Source organism: Schistocerca serialis, chromosome 3, assembly GCF_023864345.2.
Source record: "Schistocerca serialis cubense isolate TAMUIC-IGC-003099 chromosome 3, iqSchSeri2.2, whole genome shotgun sequence".
NCBI lineage: Eukaryota > Metazoa > Arthropoda > Insecta > Orthoptera > Acrididae > Schistocerca > Schistocerca serialis.
Window position 1 is genome coordinate 2,071,407 of NC_064640.1, and position 13,193 is coordinate 2,084,599.

General features: G+C 38.0%; 1 protein-coding gene across 2 annotated transcripts in view; it reads right to left on the reverse strand.

Annotated features, from left to right (window-relative positions):
* Positions 1-12,815, reverse strand: part of LOC126469657 (biotin--protein ligase) — a 359,191-nt gene extending 346,376 nt beyond the window's left edge. For both annotated transcript variants that reach the window (XM_050096793.1, XM_050096791.1), the window contains exon 1: positions 12,549-12,815. The gene's annotated coding sequence lies outside the window, so the exon portion shown is untranslated. The remainder of the gene's footprint in view (positions 1-12,548) is intronic.
* Between the last annotated feature and the right edge of the window lie 378 nt (positions 12,816-13,193).

Below are 13,193 nucleotides of genomic sequence, written 5' to 3' on the forward strand. Positions count from 1 at the left end.
TTTTTTTTTTCCTTCTTTTTTTTCCTCTTCAGCTCAGCTCACTGCTTACATCACAATAGGTACAACTGGACCAGCCATGCACACATTCCATTTCTATCTATTCTACTGTTTACTATATTCATCAAAGTTCAGTTTGTTGGATTTCATCTAAATCTATTGCACGGTCTTGCTCATCGATTACCTGGCTTTATTGTGCAGTCAACACTGATGATGGTGCTCTTTCACTTTGTCAGAACATTCAGGAGCATATTTGTCTTAACATGTCTAAATTTGTGAGCGAATTCTTGATTTTCACCAACTAGGGTCAAGTTCATTGGTTAGGTCATTTCTGAGGGCACTACTATATAAGTATATTAGGTTCCTGCCTCTCACACCTGTTCTCCGTGAGTCTGTATAAAATACATTAATAATATCACATCACCGTGGTACTTTTTGTGTGTGTGCGTGTGTGTGTGTGTGTGTGTGTGTGTGTGTGTGTGTGTGTGTGTGTGTGAGAGAGAGAGAGAGAGAGAGAGAGAGAGAGAGAGAGAGAGAAGGGGGGACGCGGCGAAGTTGCCAGAAGGAACTGTAACACTGAGGATATACTTAATGGTTTCTCTGTATGTAGTTCTATCAAATTAGCAATAATTGGTATATCATACAGACAACAAATTCGGTACTAAATACACGTGTCGGACATTTAATTATAAAGGTAACATGAGGATTTTAATCATTATTTCCAGTAAAGAAAGTGGTATCTGGAGCCCACAGTAATAATGTAGATTAGATGTTTCCATTTTTTCTGTAAATATGGAACTACATTCAGAAACGCATTGTCAAACACTAGATAAATTTATATATCTGAATTAGAAAGAGTAAAATAATTTCACATAAAACTCTTAGAATGTTTGATAAACTGACAAGACAAAAATGATCAAGTTAAGCAACATGCTAACATTACTGCAGAGTACAATGCAGATACAGTAAAACTGTTAAAACAAAATGGTGTAAGAAGACAAGCTGAGGATAGCATTACTACTGTTCTCTACCTATCTTTTTTAAAAATAAGATTTTACAAATCTTTTGTTGTTCTCTCGGCTCAACATTCTTTACAACACGTGCATTGTTGGAAAGCTGATCCATTCTAGAAATTATAAACAAAGCCAGGGTTAATTATTTTGCAATAAACACATGAACAGAAGATTCATCTACGGTGCCATGTGTGGTAGTGTCAGTAATCATTTGATGATGTGTTACACTGATTCTTTGTACACTGGGCAACATGGCTACATGTAATTTTTATTTCCCCATGTGGAAGTTGCATAAAGCAGCATGTATTTTTATGTATTGTCAGGGATGGAAATACGGAAGCGTCCGATCCCGCCCGTCTGCTTTGACCCGTGACGTCACAAATATGGCGGAAACGACCATAAACCACGATTCCAATGTGGCGCACATAAAGTCATTACGTACACATTATGAGGACGAAAATACATCGAAAAACAAACACACACACTTTCCACAAAAAGCCTAATGACACTAACGGGACAAGTGCGGGAAATGGGTGTTTTTGGGTGGGGGCAAACTAAATATAAACAAATTCAGACACCGACCCCCATACAAAACCACACAAAACAACGAAAAAACCGACATCACAAAACTCCCCAAATACCTCTAAAACAATATCATCTGGAATCGGACACTTCCCTTGACCTATATAGCTCAACAGCAACTCCCGATCCCATAAATTAGGATCAAACACTTCCCTTGGCCTATATAGCTCAAAAACATCTCCCAATACCAATACCAACATACACAGCCACACACTGGCATCGAACACTTCCCTTGACCTGCGCACTTAATTTTTACTGTCATATCCATTCCTGAACAGATACAACAACCGATTAATTTTACTAAAATTACCACATGACGTACAGTGAACAACACTAAATTAACCTTCACACAAAATCGTTAACTCACTGAAACGAATTCCACTACAACACAGCCGACACTAACAATTCTGGATAATGAGCAAAAGGAAACTGAGCCCATTACACCAAACAAACGAAAAGCCTGAACATACCACCAGAAAGCAAAACAAACCATAACACGACGACATCTACAAACACACTACACCCACAAACCAAACTCTTCGCCGTCATGACGTCACACACGACAACACCCTTACGTCACGGGTCAAAGCAGACGCGTGGGATCGGACGATTCTGTCGACCCTCAGGGATCTCCTCCCAAGTCCCTGACTTGGTTTCAATCAAATTTGGCACGCAAACAAGGAACTTCATGAGTATCAACACTGTGGGGTTTAGAAGCTCCTAGCTATAATTGGAGTGGAGATAACGGCAAAAGAAGTATTTTTTTCAGCCCCTGCTACATGTTTTTTTACAAAATATATAACACTGTGCTGTCTGTGATTATATTTATTCTGCTACCAGTTTTGGTCTTAAACCATCACCAACAGCAGAAAAATGATCGCTGATGTATCATGTCATACATGCTTTGACGTACATTACCACTGTAATCCATAATTGCCAATAAAAATGAAAAATTTTAGCAAGATTAAACTATGATGGCCCACTGACAAAATGACATGTTATTATTAACAATTATAGTTTTCAGTGGCAACATATGTCATTGATGATGGTTTAAGACCGAAACTGGTAATAGAACAAACAACATTATCACAGACATAAACTGACTGAACCAGAGGTTGTACAGAGTTTCAGGGAGAGCATAAATGAAAAATTGACAGGAATGGGGGAAAGAAATACAGTAGAAGAAGAATGGGTAGCTTTGAGGGATGAAGTAGTGAAGGTACCTGAGGATCAAGTAGGTAACAAGACGAGGGCTAGTAGAAACCCTTGGGTAACAGAAGAAATACTGAATTTAATTGATGAAATGAGAAAATATAAAAACGCAGTAAATGAAGCAGGCAAAAAGGAATACAAACGTCTCAAAAATGAGATCGCCAGGAAGTGCAAAATGGCTAAGCAGGGATGGCTAGAGGACAAATGTAAGGATGTAGAGGGTTATCTGACTAGGGGTAAGACAGATACTGCCTACAGGAAAATTAGAGGTACCTTTGGAGAAAAGAGAACCACTTGTATGAATATCAAGAACTCAGATGGAGACCCAGTTCTAAGCAAAGAATGGAAAGCAGAAAGGTGGAAGGAGTATATAGAGGGTCTATACAAGGGCAATGTACTTGAAGACAATATTATGGAAATGGAAGAGGATGAAGATGAAGATGAAATGGGAGATACGATACTGAGTGAAGAGCTTGACAGAGCACTGAAAGACCTAAGTCGAAACAAGGCCCCAGGAGTAGCCAACATTCCATTAGAGCTACTGACAGCCTTGGGAGAGCCAGTCCTGACAAAACTCTACCATCTAGTGAGCAAGATGTATGAGACAGGTGAGATACCCTCAGACATTAAGCAGAATATAATAATTCCAATCCCAAAGAAAGCAGGTGTTGACAGATGTGAAAATTACTGAACAATTAGTTTAATAAGTCACGGCTGCAAAGTACTAACGCAAATTCTTTACAGACAAATGGAAAAACTGGAAGAAGCTGACCTCAGTGAAGATCAGTTTGGATTCTGTAGAAATATTGGAACACATGAGGCAATACTGATCCTACGACTTATCTTAGAAGATAGGTTAAGGAAAGGTAAACCTACCTTTCTAGCATTTGTAGACTTAGAGAAAGCTTTTGACGATGTTGACTGGAATACTCTCTTTCAAATTCTGAAGGTGGCAGGGGTAAAATATACAAAGCAAAAGGCTGTTTACAATCTGTACAGAAACCAGATGGCAGTTGTAAGATTTTAGGGGCATGAAAGGGAAGCAGTGGTGGGAAAGGGAGTGAGACAGGGTTGTAGCCTCTCCCCGATGTTATTCAGTCTGTATATTGAGCAAGCAGTAAAGGAAACAAAAGAAAAATTTGGAGTAGGAATTAAAATCCATGGAGAAGGAATAAAAACTTTGAGGTTCGCCGATGACATTGTAATTCTGTCAGTGACAGCAAACGACTTGGAAGAGCAGTTGAACGGAATGGACAGTGTCATGAAAGGGGGATATAAGATGAACATTAACAAAAGCAAAACGAGGATAATGGTATGTAGTCGAATTAAGTCGGGTGATGCTGAGGGAATTAGATTAGGAAATGAGACACTTAAAGTAGTAACGGAGTTTTGCTATTTGGGGAGCAAAATAACTGATGATGGTCGAAGTAGAGAGGATATAAAATGTAGACTGACAATGGCAAGGAAAGAGTTTCTGAAGAAGAGAAATTTGTTCACATACAGTATAGATTTAAGAGTCAGGAAGTCGTTTCTGAAAGTATTTGTATGGAGTGTAGCCATGTATGGAAGTGAAATGTGGGCGATAAATAGCTTGGACAAGAATAGAATAGAAGCTTTCGAAATGTGGTGCTACAGAAGAATGCTGAAGATTAGATGGGTAGATCACATAACTAATGAGGAGATACTGAATAGAATTGGGGAGAAGAGTAATTTGTGGCACAACTTGATTAGAAGAAGGGATTGGTTGGTAGGACATGTTCTGAGGCATCAAGGGATCACCAATTTAGTATTGGAGGGCAGCGTGGAGGGTAAAAATCGTAGAGGGAGACCAAGAGATGAATACACTAAGCAGATTCGGGAGGATGTAGGTTGCAGTAGGTACTGGGAGATTAAGCAGCTTGCACAGGATAGAGCAGCATGGAGTGCACATCAAACCAGTCTCACGACTGAAGACCACAACAACGACATCACAGACAGCACAGTGTTATGCATTTTATAAAATCCTTGTATGCTGTTGCCTAGCACCCAAGGAAGATGCCCAGCTATATAGGCTGCCCTGCACTTCAGGTGTATTGTAATGTTGTAGTATCAGCCTGCCTTATTGACCCGCTTTTCACGGCAGCTTACACGTACAGGCCACAAAACAGTTTTCCAGTCCCCTACATATACAGGCTGGCCTGCATGATAGGCTTGTTGTGTTACAGTGCGGGGAGGGAGGGGGAGGGGGAGGGAGAGAGGGGAGGGGGAGAGAGGGAGGGGGAGAGAGAGAGTGCGTTCAAGAGCGAAGCCACGAGGAATGGGCTAGTAATTTTTAAAAAGTATGAAAAATGCAAGGACAGGGGCCACTACATTACTGTTACCGAAGGCTGAAGAACATACTGATAATAATTACACAACATGCAGTTACCCTCCTTTTTTATGATGGTAAAGCAAAAGCTGAAATTAGTTTACTTACTGATTAACAAAGGGGTCATCACTGAGAAAGAAGAGGTATGAATGCTGTACCTAATAATACTTGCTATAATATTTAAAACTTCCCTAACTTTAAAACCATATACCTGAATGTAACTCTAAACTGGATTTTGCCTCCCACACGTGCATAAGAGAAAACAGTGACTGAAGTCTCACTTCTGTGTTCCTTCAGTCCGATTTTATAGCTGCTGCTTTGTATATGGGTTACCATTTCTTTCCTAACATGATGTTGCCCCACTCCTTTATCCAAAATCCACACCGCGGTGGCATACTGATCAGCATGTAGCCTGTGGCCAGGTTACGTTGAAATGCGATAATTTGTTTGCGAGTTGGTGAAGCCAAACACAGTGTGTTGTAACACTCCGACCTGCAGCATAGCCTAATGTTTACATCTGTGCCACACACAAAGGCACTTAGCCATATTTAATACTCTTTTTGTCATAAAAATTAAACCTGAAGTCAAACTCAGAAAACATATATTAGATAATGACAAGTCTCTGATGAGTATTTTGATGCACATTATATACACGCATCACACATGAACTAGGAAATAAGTAAGAAGGATCCGATATGTAGCTTCTACCCAAAATGAAATAGTTACAATTTTTTATACATCAGTTGCATGTGAAGCAGTACACTTAATAATTTTTTAGGTGTAAAGATATATGTCTTAATACATCCACACAGTGAGTTACTTGAATGAGGCTATAGATATGTAATTATATTGCATAAACAGTATCTTCATACCACCTCACATTGTATTTAATAGTATATGATCAATACGTTATCAAAATATTTCCACTTACAAAAGTTTAAAGCTATTGTACTCACACTCTGTCACAATATGACTACCAATGCCATAGCTCCAAGGGAATTCCATGGCCTCTGCTCGTGACACACAAGGGTAGCATACTGTCTTCTAGAATTGTTACTATTTAATGTTAACGAGACACTGAGCACAACATACTTGGGCCATTCCGTGCCAAGTGGTCTAATATCGAGAAATGTTCCCACAAGACCATCATGGATTTTGATGAAATTTTGTATGAACATTCACACATGTTCTCAATGAACACTGGTACAGCTTCAGTTTCAGAAATTCAATACTTGCAGAGATATAGTCACTTGTTTGAAACCATAGTACAGCTTCCAATAGTGCATCCTTGAATTTTCAGCAACTTTGAGATGAGATATCTCTGTAAGTATTTGCATTAAAGAAACAAAACTTGGCCATCTTATACAACTTTTAGAGCTCTTTAAAGTAAAAATTAAGAAAAGGATTTCTGAGCAATTTTCATATAGATAATTTGAAGCAAATTTGGGGGAAAAAAAAGCTGTTTTAAGAAAATTAGTTTTTTATACCTCCAAAAGTAATTGTGGGATGTACATGAAACTTTGCACACCACAACTCACCAACACAAGGTCTTAGAATATAAATTTTCATACTCCTACTGCTTTCCATTATTTCACAAATCCAGGGTGAAGTAGACGATTTTTCAAACAGTGCTAAAAATGGGTATTTTTAGTCAAAATTTTCAAAAAAGTGTTTTCTCCAAACTCTTCTAAACTATGGTCATTAGAAAGAGCATATTCAAAACTATCTAGAAAAGTGGATTTGGTTTTGCAATGCAAGCATATAAGGCCCTAAAAAGTAGCATCATCAAAGAGGCGCACTGGAAGTTTGAACACATTTTTTTGGCACTCAAATTATACCTGAAACCTTTTATTATGCCTAATAAATGTTTATTAGTGCCTTGAATAATTGAAATAAAAAGATCTGGTAAACAAGCAATGAGACTGTCAGAAAAACTTGAAAACTATGAGAAGTATCCCTTCTGCTTTTATCATAAGTGTTCATCTGCATAAAACTCTTCTCATTTGTATAAAAAGAGAGAGAGAGAGAGAGATCAGATTGTTTCATTATTGTGAGCCTTGTTTGAACAATCAGTATTTCAGTGGTGTGTTTGCAGCATAGTGAGTGGGTTCTCTTGACTGAGTGTGGCTTGTTAAGTGATTCGTAAGACCATCAAAGTTTGTAATCTAATTTACAAAAAATTGTTTTGATTGTATCTTTTATAGCATATATCTCTTATTAGATTTTTTCATTGGTATTATACATTGTGTATAATTTCATTCAGTAGCAATTTGTCTGAAATTTAAGCAGATTATAATTTGCACTTAGAGGCCAAATACGTTATTTAGTTACTGATTAGAGATGGATGCAGAAGGGAACAGCATACCTTCCTGCTCAATTGGGCAAAGAGATAGTGGAACAAAGCGTCATGTCACTTTCTTTGCCATAAAGCTGCTTTAAAATGGTTTGCGGATTTTAGTGATGAGGAAAAAGAGTTGCTGGTCCGATGTTCTGAAGCAAAGCTGGACAATACCTCTCAAGTTTGTGTACACCATGAAGCCCTGCTATTGACACAATATGAGAGGTTACAAAAAAAATGCTTCAATCCCTTTGGGAAGGTGAATCATAATGTTAAGGCAGGAATTCGCACTCTTGACACTGAAACAGCTAATAAGGTTTCTGATATGTTGAAGAAGCAGCTTGTTAATAACGTAAAGCCAGGTCAGAAAATTTGTCCGGCTTTCAGGACTACCTTAATTAAACACTTGGACAAAGCTTAATCAGCCTCATCATCACATTCTGATGAGGACTTTACACCAAAAGAAGAATTAAATAGTAGCTTATTGTCTATCGGTATTTCACCCCTGAAGAGAACAGTAAGCTACAGAGATAAGCCCCAATATGTGAAGAAGAAAATTCAAAAGGCTCAAAATGTGATTAAAAACAGAATTGTAAATGCAATGGGAGTAAACCGACAAATTGAAGATGCTAGCGAAATTAAGGAATGTGGAAACTGTGCCGACTATGCACATTTGCTGACTGAACTGAAAGCCAAGATGCAGAATGCAATTCATAAAGAACAGATACAAATTTTAACCTTGGCACCTGTAAGTTGGACAGTCAGACAAACAGCAGCTCAGTTTGGCGTGTCCGAAAGAATGGTGAAGAATGCTCGGAAGCTTAAGGCAGAGAAGGACATTCTGGCACTTCCCGAAAATAGGCAAAGCAGGAAATTACCAGCAGAAGTTGCTAGTAGAGAGCAAAATGTTTTTGAAAATGATGAGTATAGTTGGGTGTGCCCTGGAAAAAAGATAGTATTTCAGTCAGACTTTTAGATAGGAAGACATACATGCAGAAAAGATCGTTACTTTGCAATTTACGGGAAATGTATGTTATCTATAAGAATATAAATGGTCCAGAAATAGGGTTCTCAAAGTTTTGTGAACTTAGACCCAAATGGTGTGTAACAGTAGGATCAGCTGGAATGCATGCAGTTTGCGTCTGTGCAATTCACCAAAATGTTAAGCTTATGCTTAATGGAGCTGGTATACGTGAAAATTATAAGGAGATTCTCAGCAAGGCAGTTTGAACTCTAAACAGTGCATGCTACATCGCTGTGAAAGGTGTCCTGGGCCCGAAGCTATAGCATCTGAAATTGCCAGCTATTTCCTAGATCATGAGCCACAGGAAGTTATTGTGTTTAAGCAATGGATACATACTGATCGGGCCACACTGGACACGAAGCAAATGGTAGTGGATGAATTTATTGAAGATGTAAAAACTAAAATATGGAGTCTGTCATGCCATCATTACATTGCCAAGCAGTAAAGCTTGCATCTTAAAGGCCTTAAATGTCATCTGAAAGATGAAGAGCTTGTTGTCCTAATGGATTTTGCAGAAAATCATTCTTTTATCATTCAGGATGCTGTTTTTTGCATTATCTGTGATTGTTTGCGGCATGACACTATTACAGTTCACGTTTTTATCAAGGAGCTCATCAAATATACAAAATCACGGCTTGCACAGATATCCCACATTCATTATTTCAGTGATGGCTCCAGTGCTCAATATAAAAATTTCAAGAATTTCCTAAATTTGTACTATCATAAGAGTGATTTTGGAATGACAGCCGAATGGAATTTTTTTGCTACTAGTCACGGGAAATCATCTTGTGACAGGATTGGAGGTACAACAAAGCGGTTAGCAGCACGAGCAAGCTTGCAACGGCCACTTAATGGACAAATTCTTACTCCCCTAGATCTGTTTCACTTCTGCTCTGAAAACATTAATGGAATTAAATTTGTTTTCGTCAGTAAAGATGAAACTGAAAAAAAAAAATATTGTGTCACAAGAAGAGAGGTTTAAACTTGGACAAACTGTAGCAGGCACTAGAGAAAATCATCACTTTTTACCTATTGATGAAACAACTATTCAGGTCAGCAGAGTTTCAAATGATTGTTCATCTTTTCTAGCAAAAATGGGTCACAGTAATGAAGGAGGCATATTAATGTCTGCTCTCCAACCAGGACAATATGTTGCATGCATCTATGAAAACGTGTGGTGGATTGGGAATATCTGTGAGACCTCCACAGAGCAAAGGGATGCATTAATAAACTTTATGCACCCACATGGTCCAGCAAATTCATTTTATAGGCCACCAAGAAGTGACAAGTGCTGGGTTCCGGAACACCACATTATTGCAGTTATTCCAGCTCCATCAGTAAATTCGTCTGGCCGGCAATACACCATTCCTCTTGATATTTATCAGAAAATTAATGTAGCATATCAAAAATTGAAATAGGTTAGAGGAAACAATCTAAGGAACCCAAGAGTGCCTTCTAATTTTACACAGAGCACTTAAATAATTTTACTATCAGGCTTGGGAACCTGTGTAAAGAAACCCTTGTCAGGCTTGGGATCCTGTGGTAAAGAAACCCAACCGTGGCTGTTGTTGCTAAGCTATTGGGTGTGGCCTCTATGGCAATGGGAATGCTGGTTTTCTCAGGTGAAATGAAACTAGCAGAGATTAAGCAACCATGGACCATAGCAACTCATTTATACACTTCTTTTCCATCAGTAAGCTAGTGTTGTTCATTAAACAGGCAACTAATAATTAGATGATTACGCAAATAAATTTTACGATTTACATTCATTCTTAATAATAATAATGCGTGTGTGTGTGTGTGTGTGTGTGTGTGTGTGTGTGAGAGAGAGAGAGAGAGAGAGAGAGAGAGAGAGAGAGAGAGAGAGAGAGAGAGAGAGAGAGAGAGAGAGAGAGAGAGAGAGAGGGGGGGGGGGGGGGGGGGGAGGTGACAATTAAGAAATAACATTGTTTCTATTTTTATTCTTTTGCTATTCGGACTTAAGCTAGGTCATATTCATCAGGACTTCTTATTTCACTTATCCAGGACATTAATAAACATGTATAGGGCAAAATAAAAGATTTCAGGTATAATTTGAGTGCCAGAAAAGTGTGTTCAAACTTCTAGTGCGCCTCTTTGATGATGCTACTTTTTAGGGCCTTATCTGCTTGCATTGCAAAACCGAATCCACTTTTCTAGATAGTTTAGAATATGCTCTTTCTAATGACCATAGTTTAGAAGAGTTTGGAGAAAACACTTTTTTGAAAAATTTGACTAAAAATACCCATTTTTAGCACTGTTTGAAAAATCGTCAACTTTACCCTAGATTTGTGAAATAATGGAAAGCAATAGGTGAATGAAATTTTATATTCTAAGACCTTGTGTTGGTGAGTTATGGTGTGCACAGTTTCATGTACATCCCACAATTACTTTTGGAGATATAAAAAACTGAAGGTCGCATTTTTTTAAAGAGCTATTTTTTCGCCCAACTTTGCTTCAAATTATCTATATGAAAATTGCTCAGAAATCCTTTGCTTAATATTTAACTTTAAAGAGCTCTAAAAGTTGTATAAGATGGCCAAGTTTTGTTTCTTTAATGCAAATACTTACAGAGATATCTCCAAGTTGCTGAAAATTCAAGGACGCAATATAGAAAGCTGTGCTAGGGTCTTAAACAAGTGACTGTATCTCCGAAAGTATTGAATTTCTGAAACTGAAATTTTACCAGTGTTCATTGAGAACATGTGTGAATGTTCATACAAAATTTCATCAAAATCCATGAGGGTCATGTGGGTGTCTCTAGACCACTTGGCATGGAATGACCCACTTGTTACATTCAGCAGCAGTAGGTGACTATGAACAAATCATACCAAACTCACATACAAACATGTACTCCCCTTTGAAAATCACTGTGAAGTGTGTGGCATACAGCACTTAATAAGTAAAACTTTCTGTAACCCAAACACTGATCTGAACACTACAGTGCTTTACTAGTCATAGTCCTGTAGGTAGTGATATGCCCTTCCCTTCCTCCAACCTTTGGATTTGTAGTCTGGCACTTACCCATAAGGGTGAGTGATGTTTTATGGTTCCATATATTAAGGTTTCTTCCCATTTACTGACTTATTTGCACATTCTTATCTGAACATTCTACAGGATAAATAGGCTAACTGCAGAAGAATATCGATCTAATAGATACAACGGTAAGTCAGAAATTTTGCTACATAGATATCAGCATACGAGACAAATTACTCCCATCTTACTGTGGGACTGGATACACAACTATTAATGTGCCACAGATATCATGTTAATCGTATACTTGATACAAATGAGTGTTACCTCACAGATACACCATAGTAATTAGACATACCATTTACAGATACATATTTGGTTCCTATTCACCACATCCTTCCACAAAACATACAACTGCTGTACAATAATACCTGATCAACGTAATTCTCACTGAATATTATGCCAACTGCACACATATAAATACAGTGAGCGTAAAATAATAAAGAGGCAATGGTGGCCACTTCTATAAAACTGAATATTAGAGGGAGTGGTTCATTGTCACATGGCTATAAATGTGATCACATGGCTATAAATGTGACAGACACAATATCTGTCGTACACGAAAACCCTGATTCTGTATTAATGATTTTCGGCTTGTGCCCTTTACCTCTCTTTAATACAAAACATAGTTACATCAGGTCATTTTACACTTGTATACATAACAGGTTCTTCTTTTATCCAACACACTTAACTATGAAATTCCTGAATTATTTATACAATCTCTGTTAAGCATCTGAAACATACACAATGATATTATGAGCTTCATTTTTTTTTTTTTTTTTTTTTGTGTAGATGGATTTCCTCAAAGAAATAAAATACTACATTTAGCAAAGAGGTCTCATTAGCTGTGTCATTCTCTACATCAAATTAGTATATATCATGGTTCGGTATCACCGTCTCGACTTTCTGTTACAAAGTAACTTGCTCTCCCCCACTGAGGGCACATCACCTACAAAATCGGTCTCAATAAAAATTGACATTTACCCAGTTGCTTGCTTCACATATATATTCGAAGTGAAAGAAACACCGCATTTTTTAATGTGTAATTTTATCCATTACTATTATGCGCGAGCATATGATGACGCATAGGTGGTACTCTGACTCACGGCCCAAGAAGAAACTAAATTTTTGCTGGGCAGCGAACCGTATGTAATAGAAGAGACAGACATTTCGTAGATTAATTAGATTATACCATAACAACAAACATATCACCCCGCGTAAACAGAGGGTCCACAGACAAACCACTAACGCATCGTACCGAACCTCCTTGCTTCAACTCCCAGCTAGCAACATAGACACCAAGAAAGAAACAGCTGCTAAAATCGTTCTGTATCTTTTCGTGTTGTGAAATAAGTTTGCAACTTTTTACGACAGCTGCAGTGTGCAGAAGAGTTTTTTTGTGCCATTTTACACTCTTCTGGAGTCATACTCTGCAAACCACTGTGAAGTGAATGGCAGAGAGAGCTACGTACGTCTGACCATCCCTGTTCTTCTTGTTCCATTCCGTTAGTTAGTTTCATATTCCATCGATCATTTGCACGATAATTCATAATGATACGGAAAGAGTGAAGGCAACTTAATTTTTAAATATGGCTACATGTAAACATTTGTAAAGGTGCTTTCTTTTCA